The sequence below is a fragment of the Ovis aries genome, chromosome 2 (assembly GCF_016772045.2).
Source record: "Ovis aries strain OAR_USU_Benz2616 breed Rambouillet chromosome 2, ARS-UI_Ramb_v3.0, whole genome shotgun sequence".
Taxonomy (NCBI): Eukaryota; Metazoa; Chordata; class Mammalia; order Artiodactyla; family Bovidae; genus Ovis; species Ovis aries.
This window is the reverse complement of record NC_056055.1, coordinates 28,555,245-28,578,085: the sequence shown is the minus strand read 5'-3', so window position 1 is coordinate 28,578,085 and position 22,841 is coordinate 28,555,245. Positions and strand designations below refer to the sequence as shown.

General features: G+C 41.7%; 1 long non-coding RNA gene across 1 annotated transcript; it reads left to right on the top strand.

The window, feature by feature from the left end:
* Positions 1–7,784: 7,784 nt before the first annotated feature.
* On the top strand, positions 7,785–22,084 carry LOC121818603 (uncharacterized). The gene is made up of 3 exons (XR_006058588.2): positions 7,785–7,887; positions 12,909–13,049; positions 16,252–22,084. It is a non-coding gene; the product is annotated as an uncharacterized LOC121818603 (long non-coding RNA).
* Positions 22,085–22,841: the final 757 nt, after the last annotated feature.

The window sequence follows — 22,841 nt, the reverse complement described above, 5'->3', positions numbered from 1 at the left end:
CAATTGTGCAGTAGTTTGGACATTCTTTGGCATTGCCTTTCTTTGGGATTGGAATGAAAACTGAGCATGGTAACTTCAGGCTAAACGCAAGATTCCTGGAACAGTGCCTCGTTACCTCACCACCAACCAATCAGAAGAAAGTCCCACACCCTGCAACCCTCACCCCAAATTTTGCCTATAAAACTTCTTCCTGAAAACCATCAGAGAGTTCAGGGATTTTGAGCATTAGCCACACATTCTCCTTGCTTGGCCATGCAATAAAGTTTTCCCTGCTCTAAACACCAATGTTGTGGCTTGTTTGGCCTCACTGTAAGGCACAAGAACTTGCATTTGGTAACAATCAGAGCAACCTTTGTTCTACGGCTGATTCCACTATACCACTGAGGATATACCCCCCTGAGTACTCCATCTGATGGCCTGAGTATTGCCATGGTTTGTCTTGACTGGTAGAGCAGGAAATAGTGCCAGCCTTGCAAAGATCTGGTGATTGTTCTCTCACTTCTCACTCGTGGTTCTTTCTCTAGCCTTGAGTGCCACCTCCAGACTCACACACTGCTAGATACTCAGTACTCTAAGGGGACCTTCGGAAATGCTCTTTCTCCATGTAGTTCTCTCCTTTCCAGCACCCTGCTCTGTGAACTCTAGTGACCTGGCTCTCCTCAGACTCTCAGTTCCTTGTCCTCAACTTACCTGGCCCACCTGTTGCCCCTGCAGTCACCTCTTCCCACTGCACCCTGGATGATCGTTCCAGGTGGTGAGCTGGGGACAGTGATAGCTCTCTCCTAATTTGCCTCTCCTCCCAGGGGTCACTGTCCCTCACCTCTGAGAGCTAATATTAGAAAATAATTGTTTCATACACTTCATCTGTTTCTGTGTTACTCCATCTTAGAAGGAGAAATAATTCTTTAAACACTTAATTTTAGCTTTAATTTCTATATTGTTTTTCAAAAGTTTTCAATTTCTGCTTTTAAAAGTGTTTTCAGAGATTAGCTGCTAAGCACACTTTAAAAATAATTTTCTATTTAAAAAATCTGACAGCTTTAGTTCAGTTCAGTTCAGTCACTCAGTCGTGTCCAAATCTTCATGACCCCATGAATTGCAGCACGTCAGGCCCCCCTGTCCATCACCATCTCCCAGAGGTCACTCAAACTCACGTGCATTGAGTCGGTGATGCCATCCAGCCGTCTCATCCTCTGTCGTCCCCTTCTCCTCCTGCCCCCAATCCCTCCCAGCATCAGGGTCTTTTCCAATGAGTTAACACTTCGCATGAGGTGGCCAAAGTACTGGAGTTTCAGCTTCAGCATCAGTCCTTCCAATGAACACCCAGGACTGAACTCCTTTAGGATGGACTGGTTGGATCTCCTTGCAGTTCAAGGGACTCTCAAGAGTCTTCTCCAACACCACAGCTCAAAAGCATCAATTCTTTGGTGCTCAGCTTTCTTCACAGTCCAACTCTCATGTTCATACATGACTACTGAAAAAACCATAGTCTTGACTAGATGAACCTTTGTTGGCAAAGTAATGTCTCTGCTTTTCAATATGCTATCTAGATTGGTCATAACTTTCCTTCCAAGGAGTAAGCGTCTTTTAATTTCATGGCTGCAATCACCATCTGCAGTGATTTTGGAGCCCAAAAATATAAAGTCTGACACTGTTTCCACTGTTTCCCCATCTATTTCCCATGAAGTGATGGGACCAGATGCCATGATCTTCGTTTTCTGAATGGTGAGCTTTAAACCAACTTTTTCACTCTCCACTTTCACTTTCATCAAGATGCTCTTTAGTTCCTCTTCACTTTCTGCCATAAGGGTGGTGTCATCTGCATATCTGAGGTTATTGATATTTCTCCCGGCAATCTTGATTCCAGCTTGTGCTTCTTTCAGCCCAGCGTTTCTCATGATGTACTCTGCATATAAGTTAACTAAGCAGAGTGACAATATACAGCCTTGACGTACTCCATTTCCTAGTTGGAACCAGACAGCTTTAGTATTTTTGTATAAATGCCAAAACACAGGAGGCGAGTATCTAATTAGGATTTGATATTCCTTAGTGCAGCAGATCAAATTGCCAACATCCCACTGGATCATGGAAAAAGCAAGAGAGTTCCAGAAAAACATCTAGTTCTGCTTTATTGACTATGCCAAAGCCTTTGACTGTGTGGATCACAATAAACTGTGGAAAATTCTGAGAGAGATGGGAATACCAGAGCACCTGACCTGCCTCTTGAGAAACCTATATGCAGGTCAGGAAGCAACAGTTAGAACTGGACATGGAACAACAGACTGGTTCCAAATAGGAAAAGGAGTACGTCAAGGCTGTATATTGTCACCCTGCTTATTTAACTTCTATGCAGAGTACATCATGAGAAATGCTGGGCTGGAAGAAGCACAAGCTGGAATCAAGATTGCCGGGAGAAATATCAATAACCTCAGATATGCAGATGACACCACCCTTATGGCAGAAAGTGAAGAGGAACTAAAGAGCCTCTTGATGAAAGTGAAAGTGGAGAGTGAAAAAGTTGGCTTAAAGCTCACCATTCAGAAAACAAAGATCATGGCATCTGGTCCCATCACTTCATAGGAAATAGATGGAGAAACAGTGGAAACAGTGTCAGACTTTATATTTTTGGGCTCCAAAATCACTGCAGATGGTGACTGCAGCCATGAAATTAAAAGACGCTTACTCCTTGGAAGAAAAGTTATGACCAACCTAGACATAATAATGAAAAGCAGAGACATTACTTTGCCAACAAAGGTCCGTCTAGTCAAGGCTATGATTTTTCCAGTAGTCATGTATGGCTGTGAGAGTTGGACTGTGAAGAAAGCTGAGCGCTGAAGAATTGATGCTTTTGAACTGTGGTGTTGGAGAAGACTCTTGAAAGTCCCTTAGACTTCAAGGAGATCCAACCAGTCCATTCTGAAGATCAGCCCTGGGATTTCTTTGGAAGGAATGATGCTAAAGCTGAAGCTCCAGTACTTTGGCCACCTCATGCAAAGAGTTGACTCATTGGAAAAGACTCTGATGCTGGGAGGGATTGGGGGCAGAGGGAGAAGGGGACGACAGAGGATGAGATGGCTGGCTGGCATCACGGACTCGATGGATGTGAGTCTGAGTGAATTCTGGGAGTTGGTGATGGACTGGGAGGCCTGGCGTGCTGCGATTCATGGGGTCACAAAGAGTCGGACACGACTAAGCAACTGAACTGAACTGAGTGCAGGAGCAGCAGCAGTATAGGAGATAAGCTGCAAGTATTTATAGGTTGAATAATCTTTTTACATATTAATATATCCCAATTTCAATGTCTCACTTCCATAATAAATGAATTCTGTGGTAATGTGCACCTTCTTTCTGAGATGCACACATTTAACTTACTTCTGTTTCTCTAACATTCTGATAATTAAAATTGTTTTCCTATTACCTGACCTCACACAGAAGCTAACACATCATATTTGGCTTTGAAGTGGATCATGAAGGGAGAATATCTGACTTGGTTCTGTTTTAGTTTAAAACTCCAAACCACATGTTTACTTTCAAGCTAAAATGTAGTGTCTTTGTGTGGGTTTTAATATGTATGGCTGAAGTATGACTCACTTTTGAGGACCACAGAAATTATAAAGAAACAAAAATAAAGGAAAAGGCCTGGTCAGATCATTCTAGGATGGTTGGTAGTGTTCACTCTTTCTCTTCCTCCTCCCCACTTCCCTTTCTCTCTCTTCCAGTTACTTAGTTCTTACATTTTACAAGTTATCTTTTCTGCCTAGATTTTAAGTAGTAGAGAAAAGAGTAAAGTTTCTAATTGGGAAGGAACTCTCAAGATGTTCCATTTGCTGAATATTGATGAGAATAATAATGTACAACATGGGCCAAAAACAAACTTTAATTCAGATGCTGGATATTTTGTTTAATAAGAGCTGTTGACAGACCTTAACAGAAAAATAGTCTTTGAGTTGGTAGTATGACTAGTCTTATGAGTGCCATCTGAATGGCCAGGTGTTGTAAGTAAAACCTGGAGGGCTGCCCCTCATGGGGGTGCTGTCTCCCAAAATTCAGATGTAAGAACTTTAGGAGTTTAGGCTTTTTCTGACACATAATGAAGCAGGATTTTTTGAATGCACCCCTAAGAGTTAAGTCATCAAGGTATTTAGATTTTATATTCTGCTTTTTCCCCCTGCTTAGTTCCAATTGGTAGATTTGTTATTATGGAGTCAACAAAAACCTCCATTGAATGTTTATAAAATAAATCAAGTTATTGGAGTTCTTTCTCAGATTCACTAAGAAAATAGGTTCTGTTTTATAAATACAGCATTTTAGTCAGTAAATCTTCTAAAGGGAGAGCAAGATCTCATTTACTTTGTACTTCGTACATTGTGCGTAGTCCACATTCAGTGAATGTGTGTTGAGAGCAAGTAAGCATTATGCAAATACTCTGCTTTCCACATGAGTGATCCCTCTCCACCTTTCTATATAGTATCAGTGTTCTCTGTCTTTGACCTCTGTCCTATCCCTCATCACTTATTAATTACTTTTCCAACTTTAACACTAAATTCTTTCACTTTGCTATTGTTGTTCAGTTGCTCAGTTGTGTCTCTTTGCAACCACAGGGACTGCAGCACACCAGGCTTCCCAGTCCTTCATTTTCTCCTGGAGTTTGCGCAAACTCATGTCCATTGAGTTGATTATGCCATCCAACCAGTTCATCCTCTGTCACCCCTTTCTCCTTCTGTCCTCAATCTTTCCCAGCATTAGTCTTTTCCAGTGAGTTGGCTCTTCACATCAGGTAGCCAAAGGATTTCAGCTTCAGCATCAATCCTTCCGCTGAATATTCAGGGTTGATTTCCTTTAGGATTGATTGGTTTGATCTTGCTGTCCAAGGGGCTCTCAAGAGTCTTATCCAGCACGACAGTTCAAAAGCATCAATTCTTCAGTGTTCAACCTTCTTTATGGTCCAACTCTCATAACCATACCTGACTACTGGAAAAACCATAGCTTTGACTATATGGACCTTTGTCAGCAAAGTGATGTTTCTGCTTTTTAATATGCTGTCTAGGTTTGTCATAGCTTTCCTTCCAAGGAGTAAGCGTCTTTTAATTTCATGGCTGTAGTCACCGTCCGCAGTGATTTTGGAGCCCAGGGAAATAAAATCTATCACTGTTTCCATTTTTTCTCCATCTATTTGCTATGAAGTGATGGAACAGCATGCCATGATTTAGTTTTTTGAACACCGGAGTTTTAAGCCAGCTTTTTCACTCTCCTCTTTCACCTTTATCAAGAGGCTCTTTAGTTCCTTTTCACTTTCTGCCATTAGGGTGGTGTCATTGCACATCGGAGAAGGCAATGGCACCCCACTTCAGTACTCTTGCCTGGAAAATCCATGGACGGAGGAGTCTGGTGGGCTGCGGTCCATGGGGTCACTACAAGTTGGGCACGACTGAGTGACTTCACTTTCACTTTTCACTTTCCCTCATTGGAGAACAAAATGGCAACCCACTCCAGTGCTCTTGCCTGGAAAATCCCAGAGACGGGGGAGCCTGGTGGGCTTCCGTTTATGAGGTCGCACAGAGTCGGACATGACTGAAGCGACTTAGCAGCAGCAGCATCATCTGTATATCTGAGGTTATTGATACTCTCCCAGCAATCTTGATTCCAGCTTGTGCTTCATCCAGCCCAGCATTTCACATTATGTACTCTGCATATAGGTGAATATAATTTAAGATTACCCTGTTTGATTTGAAAACTTTAGGGAAAAAAGTAATAAACCTGGTATATGTTTTATTTATTCATCTTAGGTCTAGTAAAATTGGATTCTTAGTGTTCAACTTTCATTTCTTTCAATTATTTTCTTATGAAAGTCTAAAATTTGTTATAGCATGACTTTAATCTTTTTCATAGTAACAAAGGCTCTAATCTCTTGTTTTTCTCCTCTGCTGTGAGATATTAGACTACAACTTTAACTCTTCACTTATTTACCTTTAACATTCTTTTCACACACATACATTCATGTTGGTGATTTCCCCCTTACTCTCCTCCATGCGCCTCATTCGTCATGACAATCTACCTCCATATTTTATGGTCTGCCTCCTCACACTTACTGCAAGGTGTTGACAGGAATTCTTCCCTGTGGGATGCCTTCTGCCCTGTACAGAGTCCGTCTAGCCCTTTCTTGAGAGTCTCTGCCTCTGTGGTGTGGTAATGTCCAGATTCTGCTCTCTGCTGCTTCTCTTTCCTCCCATGGTTTTTCCCTCTAACCCCCTAACAGAAGAAAGGGCTGGTTCTGTGGCTTTCCTTGCTTCGAGTTCTTGCCCTGGAGACTGCATTTGTTTCTGAATTGATGGCTGCCTAACATTTTATCTGGACTCTTTGTCTTGACTTATAGTTCATGTCTGCCTAAAGGACTTTTTAAATCATCTCACTGTTATCGCACATCTCCCCTGTGACCAAACCAGATTTATTTCTCCTCTCTGGTACATTCTTTTTGCCCAGTTCAAATTTTCGAAACTGGAGTCAGTTTTGTCTCAATGCTTTCTTTCCCTTTATCCAGTTAGTTACCAACTCTTATGGCTTCCACTTCACATCTTTCATCTGCCCCGTTAGGATCTCACAGCTTGCTGGAATGACACATAGCCCTCCTGAAAGTTTTTGTGGCTTGACTTCCACTTTAAGCCTGTAGTTCAGATTGCAAATGGTACCACAACATTGCCTTCTTTTGCCAATTCCTGACAAGACATGGCCAACCCACCCCTCTACTCTCGTTCCCTCCTCCATAGGAGCCTTTCTTACAGAGCGGGCTCTTGGCGTGTGTGAACGCTGACCTCATACCCATATGCTTGCCTTTGTGCATGTTGCCCTCTGCGCCACTGTGTTCTTTATGTTCCCCTGTGGTTGTTACTAAGTGAGAAGTAAAGTTTCGCCTTCTCTCAGGGTTTTAGACCAGTATGGACAAACTCCCTGTAAAGGACCAGGTAGTAAACAATTAGGATTTGTGGACCACAAATTACTCTATTTGTCCTTTTAGCACAAAGTGGCATAGACAACATGTCTGTGAATGGGTGTAGCTTTGTTCGAATAAAACTTCAGTTTTTTCAATCATTCTAAAATGTAAGAATCATTTTACATCACAGGTAGAACCAAAACAAGTGGCAGGCTGGCTCTGGTCCTGGACTGTGCTTTGTTAACCCCTATTTTGGAGGAAGAAGCATCTGAGAGAGTACTGAAAATAGAAATATATAACTACCGGCCCAGCTTAGAAAGAAAGTCTACCCAGAGAGAAATACTTGACAGCTCTGGCCTACTGCAGTCCATGAGTACTTGTGGCACACACAGTGTGCTAACCACAGGATTCCTTCTCCTTCTTCAGTCTCCAGCGCCACCTCTTCAGCCAGCTCACCATCAGGGTCTTCTGCCCTGGGCCTCCACCTTTCCCCACCAGGAGCTGCCATGATCCGCCACAAATACAGCGGGGGAGAGCCTGCAGCCTCACATCCCTGAGTCCTCACTGCTCTTAGAGGAGCTCCAGGGTCTCGCCCTCACACAGAGGTCCTGCCTAGCCCAGGCAGGGGCCTGCTCCTTCTGAATGCCCCACTTCACCAGTTGCCACTCACTTAGACTAGCAGGATGCTCATCCCAACCCTTCTGATGGCTTCTTCTCTCTGTCCTCTTGACCCAGCTTCATGGGACCCTTTGCTGCTGCCTTGTTCTCCCCTCCCCCTGCATGGTTTAGCAAGAGGGAGCACTGCATTTACTATGCTTTCTTGTTTATTGATTTTCTTTCCTCTCTTCTCATTGACCTCCAGCTGGCCCCTAGAGAACACAGGCCCTGTGAGAGCAGGACCTTCATCATCTTGCTGACTGCTGCGTGCCCATACCTAGCACAGTGCCTGGCTCATGAAGGTAAGGACAGGGCCAGACCCACAGAGGAGCCCACTTAGGGGACACACTCTTGCCAAACAGAACAAGTCTGGAGAGGGCTTGGGTGCACAGCCAAAGGAGCCAAGTGGAGGGTATGATGTAAGCAGGTGATGGCTACAGCTAGGTGAACTGGGCTTTGGGAACTGCCTGAGAGCCACTTCAGGCAGAACTTACTTTAAACACAAAACTTGCTTCAAATGCAGAAGACAGCGTCTTCAGGAAAACACCAATGACCTAGGAGTCCTATAATTATGCTTTCTTATCTGTGCTACTTCGCCCACATTGGCCAACCACTTAGCTAAAAATGATGGCATGGAAGGAAAGGGGAAGACAGGGCAACCCACAGATGCTTTTTTAAAAGTTTTCCCTCACTCACTAGAAAGATGAAGGTGTTGACAGAAAGTGAGTATATCAAGAAGTGAAATAAAAATAGTTGGCCTAGATTCATGCAGCATTTCCTCTGCCCAAGTAAGAATGGAATCTCTATACATGTATGAGCAATGAATTGTGCAATTTCAGTGTTTCTACATATAAGCTGAATGTTCTTATGTTTGCATTTAAAATTGGCATCATGGTCTTCCCAGATGGGGCTAGTGGTAAAGAATTTGCCTGCCATTGCAGGAGATGCGAGAGATTCAGGTTCAATCCCTGGGTCAGGAAGATGCCCTGGAGGAGGGCATGGCAGCCCACTCCAGTATTTTTGCCTGGAGAATCCCATGGACAGAGGAGCCTGGCAGGCTACAGTCCATGGGGTCGCAAAGAGTTAGACATGATTGAAGCAACTGAGCACGCAATATAAAGGTAAATGGTAAAATTCATATGATAATTTAAAATTTTTTAAATAATTTTTTTTTGTCTGTGCCAGGTCTTAGTTGTGGGACATGAGATCTTCAATCTTTGTTGAGGCATGTGATATCTTTAGCTGTGGCATGTGGGAGCTAGTTCCCTGACCAGGGATTGAACCTGGCACCCTGCATTGGGAATGTGGATTCCTAGCCACTGGACTACCAGGAAAGTCCCTATAATTTTAAATTTTAATTTTTTCTTTCCTCAAAATTACTTTAAATAGCAAATAAAAGCAAGAGAGAGAAAACAGAAGAAAGAAAAACACTTTCTGTATAAGTACCTTTCACAGCACTTTTTTGCTGCTTGCTGAGTAAAACGTCTTGCATTTTCATTTGTACTGGGCCACAGTTATGTTGCAGATCATGTACGTGGGGGAGGAATAATACAGTTAGGAAAGCTACATTGTGGAGGTAACATTTGACCTGGGTCTTGAAAATGAATAGGGATTTCCAGGCAGAAGTAAGCAGAAGAAACAGCAAAAACTCCTCCCAGGGGATATAAACATATCCTGGTCAGTTTCAACTGTGCGGTATTGTGATTTATAAGAAAAGAAAAAAGCCAATGGCCAACAATTTAATCAATAATGCCTATATAAAGAAGATTTCATATAAACCCAAAAGGAGGGGGTTTGGAGAATTGAGTTTGGGGAACCAGAATGATTGTGTATGCCACCATGCTGGATCCCACACTCCATAGGGACAGAAGCTCCCTTATTCAAGATTTCACCTTATGTATCTCTTCATTTGGCTATTGAATTATATCCTTTAATATCCTTCATAATAGGCTGGTAATTCAGTGAGTAAGCAGGTTTGTTGAGTTCTGTGAACTACTCCAGCAAATTAATCAAACCTTACCAGGGAGTCATAGGAACCTCCAATCTGTACCCAGATGGTCAGAAGTATGGGTGACAGCATGGGCTTGTGATTGACATCTTAACTAGAGGGCAGTCTTGTGGGGCTGAACTCCTCAATTGTGGAATCTGATGCTATCTCCAGGTACTATTTACCTGACAGTATTTGTCAGAATTGGGTTGAGTTGTAGGTTACCCAGTTGGTGTCCGAGATTTGCTTGTTGGTGGGGAAACCTCTCTTCCCTCCACACACATACTCACTGGAACTGTTTCAAAATTGTTAGGCTCTCATAACAAAATACCATATACCAGATGGCTTAAACAGCAGAAATTTATTTCTTTACAGTTCTGAAGGCTACAAGTCCAATATCAAAGTACAACATGGTTACTCTCTGGTGAGACCTCTGTTCCTGCCTTGTAAGTGGTTGCCTTTTCACTGGCAGAGAGAATGCTCTGGTGTCTCTTTTTGTAAAGGCGCTAATTCCATTATGAGGGTCCTACTTATGAGCTCATCTAAATTTACTTATTTCCCAAAGGCCCCATCTCCAAAACCATCATTTTGGAGGTTAGGGTGTCAATATATGAATATGGAAGAAGGCACAATCTAGTTATAGCAACATGCATGAAATGTTTGGGGAATATCAAATAGGTTTTTCCAGTAAGAGTAGGTACTGGATATAGGTAGAAGCTGGGACAAAGCTAGTATCAGGTTTCAAAATTCTTCTGTATTATGCTAAGAGTTAAACTTTACATAGGAAATAGGGAATCTGGAGCATAAACAGATGTGTGTTTTAGAATGATGCTCTGGCAATGCATGTCGGATACAACTTTGTTGTTGTTCAGTTGCTCAGTTGTGTCCAACTCTGTGACTCCATGGTCCGCAGCACACCAGGCTTCTCTGTCCTTCACCAACTCCCAGACCTTGCTCAAATTCATGTCCATTGAGTTGGTGATGCCATCCAACCATCTCTCCATCTATCATCCCCTTCTCCTGCCTTCAATCTTTCCCAGCATCAGGGTCTTTTCTAATGAGTCAGCTCTTCGCATCAGGTGGCCAAAGAATTGTAGCTTCAGCTTCCGCATCAGTCCTTCCAATGAATGTTCAAGATCGATTTCCTTTAGGATTGACTCGTTTGATCTCCTTGCAGTCCAAAGGTCTCTCAAGAGTTTTCCCCAGCACCACATTTCAAAAGCATCAATTTGAAGAAGAAAATGGCAACCCACTCAAATATTCTTGCCTGGAAAAGTCCATGGACAGGGGAACCTGACGGGCTGTAGTCCATAGGGTTACATGACTGAGCACGCTTGCATGAGGGTGGAGGGAGATGGGTTGGAGCAGTAAAATGGTAGAACTTAAAAAAAAATAAACAAATTATTCAGTGCTTAGCTTTCTTTATGGTCCAACTCTCATATCTATACATGACTATTGGAAAACCTATAGCTTTGGCTTGACGGACCTTTGCCGGCAAAGTAATATCTCTGATTTTTAATACACTGTCTATGTTGGTCATAGCTTTTCTTCCAAGGAGTAAGCGTCTTTTAATTTCATGGCTGCAGTCACCATCTGCAGTGATTTGGGAGCCCAAGAAAATAGTCTCTCACTGTTTCCATTGTTTCCCCATCTATTTGCCATGAAGTGATGGGACCAGATGCCATGATCTTTGTTTTTTGAATGCTGAGTTTTAAGCCAGCTTTTTCACCCTCTTCTTTCACCTTTGTTAAGAAACTCTTTAGTTCCTCTTCACTTTCTGCTATAAGAGTGGTATCATCTGCATATCTGAAGTTATTGGTATTTCTCCCGGCAATCTTGCTTCCAGCTTGTGCTTCATTTAGTCTGGCATTGTGCATGATGTACTCTGCATATAAGTTAAATAAGCAGGGTAACAATATACAGCCTTGACATACTCCTTTCCTAATTTTGAACCAGTCTGTTGTTCCATGTCTGTTTCTAATTGTTGCTTTTTGACCTGTATACAGGTATTGCAGGAAGCAGGTAAAGTGGTCTGGTAGTCCCATCTTTTAAGAATTTTCCAGTTTTTTGTGATCCACACAGTCAAAGGCTTTGGTGTAGTTAGTGAAGCAGAAGTAAATGTTTTTCTGGAATTCTCTTGCTTTTTCTAGGATACAGCATAATGTGCATTCTTTAGATGTAAAGGCTCAGAGAAATAGAGGCAGCAAAGGCTACGATTTGGTTTCCTGGAAGAGGGTGAGCCAAAATATTGGAGAAGGATCCAGATGGCATGGTCAAATCATCGGTGTATTTTAAATATTCTTCTGTAATTTAGATTTTATTATTTTCAAGATAATCTAAAGGCTTGTTTTTATCCATCAAACATTCAATATTACTGACTCTGATTGAACTTGAAAGCAGCAAAAGGGTTGCTCACACAGGAGCTAACGTTAGTAAACACCCATGAACTATGTTGGTCTTGATGTTTTCCTGTGCTTTTGAAGAATGAAGATGATATCTGGCATTCTAGAAACTGATAAAATATCAATGATTAGAAAATAATCTTATGATAAAAATCTTTAACATAAATATCAGGAACTATACATGCTTGATTGTTTCCTTTAAGCTATGGCAACAATCAGAAAACTGGACTATAAGCATTTGGAAGTGACAGAATTGTATACCTGGAAAACCCATGAAAATCAGATTTAACAATCAGTAAGGGAATTCTGGAAGGTAGTATATTATGTTAATATATATGCACCAATAACTTTCATAATATAACTAGTAGAATTAGCAGATAAAAGGTATAACAACTAGTAGGAAGCTAAACAAAAGAATTCAAGACTGATATTAGAGGTTAACTCAGAAGTCTTGGGATGCTTAAACCTAGCTTGTTCCAAGAAAGGAGAGGTCTTTGACTGGATCTTGGCATATAAGGTCTAAGCACTTGGATTATCCTGTCTGATAAGAATGTCTTTGTTTACCTGGTGTCTTGGGCCATGCTAGATAGTTTATGCTGCTGTTAAGTCACTTCAGTCGTGTCCAACTCTGTGCAACCCCATAGACAGCAGCCCACCAGGCTCCCCCGTCCCTGGGATTCTCCAGGCAAGAACACTGGAGTGGGTTGCCATTTCCTTCTCCAAGTTTATGCTAACAGTGTGGTTTATAGTGAAAGCCTATTTTTGTTTGCCTGGGGCTCTGGGTTATGCTAGGTCAGTCAGATCTCTGGAGGGGCTGATGACTAAAGTGCTCTGTGCTTACGTGACAGGCATTCAGTAGAATTCCTGGACACGAGGCTCTGGTGAGCTTGCCTGATTGGCGACACTTCACACATGTTGTTACTCATTATTGCAGGGGTAATTAAGTGCTATCTGTGCACTTCCACTGAGAGAGGATGACTGGAAGCTTGCACCTGGTTTTTCCTGGTCTCTACCTATGAACCTATTTCTTCTGCTGATTTTAGTCTGTACCTATCTGCTGTACTAATACATAACTGTGAGTATATCAACTTTTCTGGGTCTTATAAACCCATCTAGAAAATCATCAAACCTGAAGGTGATCCTGGGGAATTCCAGAAATGGGACTTGGGCTATAGTGATCCTGACATACTAAAACACTGTGAAAGCATTCTTTTGAGAAAAGGAGTAATGAAGGAGTGGGGTTGATGAAACTGATACCCATGGTATGAAACAGTAGCTATGCCGTGATCAGTTACTAGAGGTAAAAGTTACCAGTGGAATTTAGAACTGATACGCCCAACGCCTCAGACACTGGTTTACTAAATACACAAGAAAATGAAAGATAATGAGAAAAACAAGTATATAATTCCTTGGTTATTGCTGAGTGAATAGCTAAAATGAAAATAAAGGAGAGTGTTGAATGGGAAACCTGAGGCCATTTGTCAAGCTTGTATTTCAGCTGATCTGAGCTATGGGTAGCTTTAGGAACATGACCAAAGGGAAAAATTATGTTGGAACAACAAATAAAATAACAAGCACCTCTAAGAGACTTCTGGTCACCAAGAAGTAGTTCAGGTGGCTGCTGCTGCTGCTGCTAAGTCGCTTCAGTCGTGTCCGACTCTGTGCGACCCCGTAGATGGCAGCCCACCAGGCTTCCCCATCCCTGGGATTCTCCAGGCAAGAACACTGGAGTAGGTAGTTCAGGTGGCAGGGGGACAAAACTGAGAAACTATTGAAATAAGGGGAGTTGTCTCATTGTGTGTGATGGAGTTGTCCCATGATGTGGATAATGCCATCAGCTTCCCCTTATGCGTCTTAGAGAAACTAACAAATTAGAATAATTCACAAGGGAATGGGAAAGACAAAGAGGATAGTCAGGGGACTTTTCTAAGAAGCATGTGAGTCTTTAAACAGTTAAGAAATAGGATGAATAAAATGGACATTGATGGAGTTGAAATAAAAGTCTTAATGCAGCACTAACGGAGATTGGCTGGGGGAACCCCAGCTACTCCCTCAACTTTGAAGAGATCTAAACAAATATGCTCTATTTATCTTAGTTTGGAGGAATTAAAACAGAAGGCAGAAATGACTGAGAAATTTAATCTTGACTCACTGATTATGATGGTCCAGAAAATTATTCTGAACCTGTATTGAGGAAGGAGTCAGTGTCTTTTGGCCCAATCCCCAGTCAGGGACTTAAGGTCATATGGATATATGGGAGCAAATTGGCCAGGCATTGAGAAGAAACTTTTCTGGGACATCCTGACATTGGGACCCCAATGCACTGTGGTACTTGATGGTGAGGTCCTGATGAGGATTACAGTTAGACTGGGTCCTGATGAGGATTACAGTTAGATTGGGAAGATAGAGGAAGAAACGTTTGATAGTTTGATAGATGAAACTTTGGAGGACAATTGGAATGTTTGAATAGATTTTATATGAAGTGGATGCATCTCTTTTACCTAAATGCATTAATCAATGGATATTATGTCTGACTGGAAGTCATTTCTCCTACCTAGTGTTGTAAAGCAGAAGGCATAGAATTGTGTTAATGGGAAATACAGAAGGCCCAATTCTATCTGAGCCCATACAGGTTGTTAATTTGAAACAGTATTGGATATCTGGTAGTCAAAGAGATGACCATTTTAATGACATATTAGGAGTTAGAGTTCTGGCACCTACAAATTCTCTGTACAGTAGCTTTATGTGGCCCATGAAAAAGGAGGATGGCTTGCATGCCCATGAATTGTTGCACAGACTGGAGTTTATGGCAAAAGCCCATGAGTGCCACCCAGTGGTGACCGCTGGGATTTTGGACTGGAAAATTTCTAGCCATGGTAGTACCCTCTATCCTGTGTGAGACACAATTACTAGCTTTTTATTATTAATCGAAACTGACCCTATGAGTGAAGGTATAAAATGATTTTGAAACCTGAAATACCCATAATGCTTCTGCTGCTGCTGCTGCTAAGTCGCTTCAGTCGTGTCCGACTCTGTGCGACCACATGAACGGCAGCCCACCAGGCTCCCCCATCCCTGGGTTTTTCCAGGCAAGAACACTGGAGTGGGTTGCCATTTCCTTCTCCAATGCATGAAAATGAAAAGTGAAAGTGAAGTCGCTCAGTCGTGTCCGACTTGTAGCAACCCCGTGGACTGCAGCCTACCAGGCTCCTCCGTCCATGGGATTTTCTAGGCAAGAGTACTGGAGTGGCTTGCCATTGCCTTCTCCGAATACCCATTATATGTTGGGTTAAATCAGAGACACATTCTGATATAAGGAAGTCAGTGCCAAGAAGATTTCCACAGTAATACGGAAATAGTTTTTCCAGGAACATGCTATTGGGGAATGGAAGGAAGTACTCCTCATATTCATGTGTAGGTGGCCTTCTTTCCTGTAAGGCAGCTTTGAGGATCTGCTGAATCCACAGCTCTCTATTGACTAGGAAAGAGTCATTTAGTTTACAAAAGGCAGTGCCTAGGTAGACAGACAACATCTTGGCTGGAAGGTCAGTGTAATATGATTGACTGATGGAAAAACTAGTTGAAGAACAAGTCAGTTCAGTGGGCTGGGTTGTATACTGTTCTCTTGCTGTAATGAAATAATTAAAAAACAAATGATACGAGCCCTTCTATGTCGGTTTTTAATGACTCATGGATAGTGGCCATAACTTACCATACAGTCAGGCAGAAGGGCCATGGAAAACCAGACTATTAAAGGGATGTTCATGTAGGGCATGCGTGTGTGTGCTCAGTCACTCAACCAGGTCCAACTCCTTGAGACCCCATGGACTGCAGCCCGCCAGGCTCCTCTGTCCATGGAATTTTCCAGGCAAGAATACTGGAATGGGTTGCCATTTCCTTCTCCAGGGGATCTTCCTGACCCAGGGATCAAACCCAGGTCTCCTGCCTTGCAGGCAGATTCTTTAACATCTGATCCACCAGGGAGAGCTGAAAGGAATGAATAAACAGATCATGCAACGAGAGAAAGTCAACTTTACGCTGGTGTCTTGAGATAATCTCAGTGCAAGAGAATTATAGTATCTTTGAGCACAATTATACCAGATATCCAGAAGGGTCAACTCATATGTTTGCTCTAGGAACATGAAAAGATCACACGGCAGTCGGCAAACATAGTTGACGTCACTATGGGAGACATTGTAGTCATATGAATGGGACTGATTCTTGACAGCCCAGTGAAATTCTAGTGATGTGCCCGTATCTTAACTCCTATTTTTCAGATTGTATCTACTACAGAGGATATCACTGGGGAAGGAATTTTTGGAGACTACTACCTACCAGGCCTTCAGAATGTGTGACGTACAGCTCCCAGTAGACTGATTACTGTATAACTACAAACCTTAGTAGCTAAATCTTAGCAAGGCCCCTGGTTATCATGGACAAATTACAGCAGTGGCACACTGCTGCCTGTAATCCAGCCCTGCCAAATAGCAGCCAGCAGCCTCTGCACAAGGCAAGGCCTAGCAACCAACTAGACCAAGGGCCAATCCAGCCTACCAAAGTGCCCACAGTAGTCAGCCCACAACAAAAGGACCCACACAGTCCACATAAAGGACACCTCTAGAGCATATGGCTCTGGTGATGAGAGGGGAGCCTACTGCTGGGTTACATAGGATGTCCCCTACAAGAGGCTATTTCTCCAAGATTGGGAAACATAACTAAACTTCCACATATATAGAATTAAAAATGAGCTGACAAGGGTATATGTTCCAAACAAAGTAGCAAGATAAAAATCTCAGAAGAAGAACTAAGTGAAGTGGATATAGGCAGTCTACCCAAGAAAGAGTTCAGGGTAATGATCACAAAGATGGTCAAAGAACTCAAGAGAATGGATACACGGAGCAAGAAGTTAAAAGTTTTAGACAACTAGTCAGAAAATATGAAGAACAACCAAATGGAAATAAAGAATACAATAACAGAAATGAAAAATACAGTGGATAGGGTTAACAGTAGATTAAATGATACAGAGGAACAAAGCAGTGAGCTGGAAGACAGAGTAGGGAAAATCACTGATGCTGAACAGGAAAAAAAAGAAAAGAAATGAGGACAGTTTATATGATCAAAAGTCTCCCCCAAAACAAAAGCCCAGAGCCAGATGGCTTCACAGGGGAGTTCGATCAAACATTTAGAGAAGAGCTAATGCCTATCCTTCTGAAACTCTTCCCAAAGAGTGCAGATGAAGGAACACTTTCAGACTCATTCTATGAGGGCACAATCACCCTGATACCAAAACTAGACAAAGATATCACAAAAAAAGAAAATTACAGATCAATAGTACTGATGAACATATATACAAAAATCCTTAACAAAATTCTAGCAAACAGAATTCAACAAGACACCATGATCAAGTTGTATTTATCCCAAGGATGCAAGGATTCTTCAGTATACACAAACCAATCAATGTGATACACCAAATTAACAAACTGAAGATAAAAACCAAATGATAATCTCAATAGATGCAGAAAAAGCTTTTAACAAAATTGAGAACCCATTTATGATAAAAAAAAATTCTTCAAAAAATGGGCCTAAATCCCTATCAAGCTACCAACAGTATTTTTCAGAAAACTAGAACAAATAATTTCACAATTTATATGGAAATACAAAAAAACCTCGAATAGCCAAAGCAATCTTGAGAAAGAAGAATGGAACTGGAGGAATCAACCTACCTGACTTCAGACAGTCATCAAGACAGTATGGTACTGGCACAAAGACAGAAATATAGATCAATAGAACAAAATAGAAACCCCAGAGATAGATCCATGTACCTATGGATACCTTATCTTTGACAAAGGAGGCAAGAATATACAATGGAGAAAAGACAATCTCTTCAACAAGTAGTCCTGGGAAAACTGATCAACCACTTGCCAAAGAATGAAACTCAAAAACTTTCTAACACCATACACAAAAATAAACTCAAAATGGAGTAAAGATCTAAACGTAAGACCAGAAACTATAAAACTCCTAGAGGGAAACATAGGCATAACACTCTCTGACATAAATCACAGCAGGATCCTCTATGACCCACCTTCCAAAGTAATGGAAATAAAAGCAAAAATAAACAAATGGGACCTAATTAAACTTAAAAGCTTTTGCACAATGAAGGAAACTATAAGCAAGGTGAAAAGACAGTCTTCAGAATGGGAGAAAATAGTAGCAAATGAAGCAACTGACAAAGAATTAATCTCAAAAATATACAAGCAGCTCCTGCAGCTCAATTCCAGAAAAATAAATGATCCAATCAAAAAATGGGGCCAAAAAACTAAACAGACGTTTCTCCAAAGAAGACATACAGATGACTAACAAACACATGAAAAGATGCTCAACACCATTCATTATCAGAGAAATGCAAATCAAAACCATAATAACCATCTCATGCTGGTCAGAATGCTGCTATCAAAAAGTCTACAAACAATAAATGCTGGAGAGGGTGTGGAGAAAAGGGAACCCTCCTACACTGTTGGTGGGAATGCAAACTAGTACAGCCACTATGGAGAACAGTGTGGAGATTCCTTAAAACACTGGAAATAGAACTGCCATATGACCTAGCAATCCCACTGCTGAGCATACACACCGAGGAAACTGGAATTGAAAGAGACACGTGTACCCCAATATTCATCACAGCACTGTTTACAATAGCCAGGACATCCATCAGCAGATGAATGGATAAGAAAGCTATGGTACACATACACAATGGAATATTACTCAGCCATTAAAAATAATGTATTTGAATCAGTTCTAATGAGGTGGATGAAACTAGAGCCTATTATACAGAGTGAAGTAAGTCATAAGGAAAAACACCAATACAGTATACTAACACATATATATGGAATTTAGAAAGATGGTAACGATGACCTTATGTGTGAGACAGCAAAAGAGACACAGATGTAAAGAACAGTCTTTTGGACTCTGTGGGAAAAGGCAAGGGTGGGATGATTTGAGAGAATAGCATTGAAACACGTATATTATCTTATGTGAAACAGATCACCAGTCAAGGTTTGATGCATGAGACAGGATGCTCAGGGCTGGTGCACTAGGATGACCCTAAGGGATGGGGTGGGGAGGGAGGCGGGAGGGGGGTTCAGGATGGGGAACACGTGTACACCCATGGCCGATTCATGCCAATGTATGGCAAAAACTACTATAATATTGTAAAGCAATTAACCTCCAATTAAAATAAATTAATTAATTTAAAAGAAAAAAAATGTGCCAAGAAGGAAACTACCTTAACATAATAAAGGCCATATGCAACAAACCCACAGCAAACATTATTCTCAATGGTGAGAAACTGAAAGCATTCCCTCTAAGATCAGGAGCAAGACAAGGATGTCCACTCTTGCCATTTGTATTCAACATAGTTCTGGAAGTCCTAGCTATGGCAATCAGAGGAGAGAAAGAAATAAAAGGAATCCAGCTTGGAAAGGAAGAAGTAAAACTCTCACTATTTGTAGATGACATGATACTATACATAGAAAACCCTAAAGATACTATCAGAAAATCACTAGAACTAATCAGTGAATTTCGCAAAGGCACAGGATACAAAATCAATACACAAAAATCACTTGCATTCCTATATACTGACAATGAGAAATCAGAGAAATAAAGGAATCAATTCCATTTACCATTGCAACTAGAAGAATAAAATACCTAGGAATAAACCTGCCTAAGGAGACAAGCCCATTCTAAAGGAGATCAGCCCTGGGTGTTCTTTGGAAGGAATGGTGCTAAAGCTGAAACTCTAGTACTTTGGCCACCTCATGTGAAGAGTTGACTCACTGGAAAGATTCTGATGTTGGGAGGGATTTGGGGCAGGAGGAGAAGGGGATGACAGAGGATGAGATGGCTGGATGGCATCACTGACTCGATGGAAGTGAGTTTGAGTGAACTCCGGAAGTTGATGATGGACAGGGAGGCCTGGCGTGCTGCAATTCATGGGGTTGCAAAGAGTCAGACATGACTGAGCGACTGAACTGAACTGAACCGAGCTGAAGGAGACAAAAGAGCTATATGCAGAAAACTGTAAGACACTGATGAACGAAATCAAAGATGACATAAACAGATGGAGGGATATTCCATGCTCCTGGTTGGAAGAATCAATATTGTGAAAATGACTATACTACTAAAAGCAATATACAGATTCAATGTAATCCCTATCAAATTACCAATGGCATTTTTCACAGAACTGAAACAAAAAAAATTCACAATTCGTATTGAAACACAAAAGCAATCTTGAGAAAGAAGGATGGAGCTGGAGGAATCAACTCACCTGATTTCAATACTACAAAGCTACAGTCATCAAGACAGTATGGTACTGTCACAAAAATAGAAGTATAGACCAATAGAACAGGATAGAGATTCTGGAGATAAACCCACACACATATGGGCACCTTATCTTTGACAAAGGAGGCAAGAATATACAATGAGAAAAATAAAATAGTCTCTTCAATAAGTCGTGTTTGAAGAACTGGACAACTAAGTGCAAAAGAATGAACTTAGAATACCTCCTAACACTATCCGGAAAGATAAAATCACGATGGATTAAAGACCTAAATGTCATTTATTTTGTTGCTCAAATTATTCCAGCTGTGGCAAGTAGGAGCTCCTCCACGTCAAGTCCTGATTTATATTGACAATCTATTTTGTTTGTTGGAGTATTTCCTTTCTTTCTGGTGCCACAACTTCAGGCACATTTTGTATTTTCAGGACAAGGAAGGTGTGCTCAGGGATCTGTGCTGGGTTGAGCTGCCCTGGGCTGCAGGGGTAAAAGGCTGGCAGCTGGAAATCAGGTGGAATTGGCAGCCCTTGGGTTCAAGTCCCCAGGCCGTCCCCAGGTACAGATGAAATCTGGAGCTTGGGTACATCAGGGCAGGGTCTAAGTTGGATTCTTTGTCCACAGGTGCTCTTCTTGGCTAAGTGAAGGAAGTGTCCAAAATTGAGATTTGGAATCTGTTTTTTCCAAGGAAGCGTTGTTCCAGGTTTTAAACATCATATTCTCAGAGGATTGAATTTGAATAGCTGAAGCTGAAATTGCACTTGTCATCATTTAAGTTCATAATGAAAACATGTCACCAGAATTCCAAATTTTGCCAAACTGCTCACTAACGCTTTTTTCCTTTTGGGGACCCCACACTTCTTTTGTTATTTCTCGTGAATCTCCCCCAGATTGTCATGATGTCTGGGTCTTTCCTTGACTTTCTGATCTAGATTAAAGTATCTCTCTGGATAAGATAAAGCAGTACACTGAGTCCCTTGGACTTCACGGAGAACAAATCAGTCAATCATAATATATATTCATTGGAAGGACTGGTGCTGAAGCTGAAGCTCCAATACCTTGGCCACCTAATACAAAGAGCCAACTCATTAGAAAAGACTCTGATGCTGGGAAAGATTGAAGGCAGGAGGAGAAGGGGATGACAGAGGACAAGACTGTTGGATGGCATCACCGACTCAATGGACAAGAGTTCGAGCAAGCTCCAGGAGATGGTGAAGGACAGGGAAACCTGGCATGCTGCAGTCCATGGGGTTGCAAAGAGTTGGATATGACTGAGCGACTGAACAATATCATATCAAATTACTCTAGTAAGTATACTCTATGAATTACCTTATTAAAGTGATGTAACATTTTAATTTTAAAATTCTAATATTTACAGCATGCTAAAAAATTATTCTTTGCCTCTCCTTGAACTTCCAATGAAGAACTATGTATCAACCAAAAAATTTTCATTATCAATAACTAAACATTTTTTTTTCTGAGAATCATTCTATTGGTGATGACAATACACATAAAACATAACTGCTCCTGAGTAACTAATAATTATCAAAGATTATAATTGTACAATATTGAGAACTTTAGCACAAAATATAATTATTGGAGGACAATTCCTCTACAATATTCTGTGGCCTCTGCCACACATCATCACGAATCTGCCACAGGTATACATATGTCCCCTCCTTCCTGAACGCCCTAATGAACATATTAGCACATTCTGTTTGCAAGTTGTTTTAATGCTACCACAAGTGTACATGTATAAATAAATTCATAGAGTGAGAAGTGAAGACTTTGAGGTTTCAAACCCTCTGTGTCCTCCCAGGCCCCTCACCAAGCGGACTTCAGTGGGCATTTGTAGGCTTGCAGACATTGAATTATGAAGATGTTTAATGAGGTCCTGGGCAGGGGAATGAAAGACACTCAGGTCCGGTGGGAAGCTGAGACACCACTGCTCAAGGCGTTGGCATACTGGGCCAGGAAAGATGGCTGGCCTGGGCAGTTTTCTGCTTCACACCCGTGCCCTAGGTCTGTTCAGTGCTGGCCAGTTGTGGTTTTCAAAAGTATGTGGCACACCATTCAGTCCAGGCTTATCACTTACAGAGGAATTGACCCCAGCGGGGCACATATCTCCTTGGTGATCTTGGCAGAAAGCTCCATGATAACCATATTCACCTTACTCACCTTACAGGTGCACAGTGGGAAACAAATGAGTAAGTCTGTGTCAAGTCACAGACAGGGCTCGGGAGCTGACATACCCTGAGGATCCAGGCTTCAGTTAGCGTTCTCCAAATGAGGGGTGCAGGCAAGCATGAGCGTAAAATGTGAGTGTGCAGGCAAGCCTGAATGTGAGAGACACACACCCCCCCCTACACCCATAGTCTCCAAACAAAGGACTCTTTAAGCAGATGAGTATTCCTTGTAGGCATGTGTTAAGTGTCCACACACTACATCATTGTGGTGATGAAGCATTTTAAATGCCCTGTTGCCACAGAATCTTCTAAAAAAAGTCTGCAAGAGAGAAGGTGGGTGGCAGAGGTGTTCAGA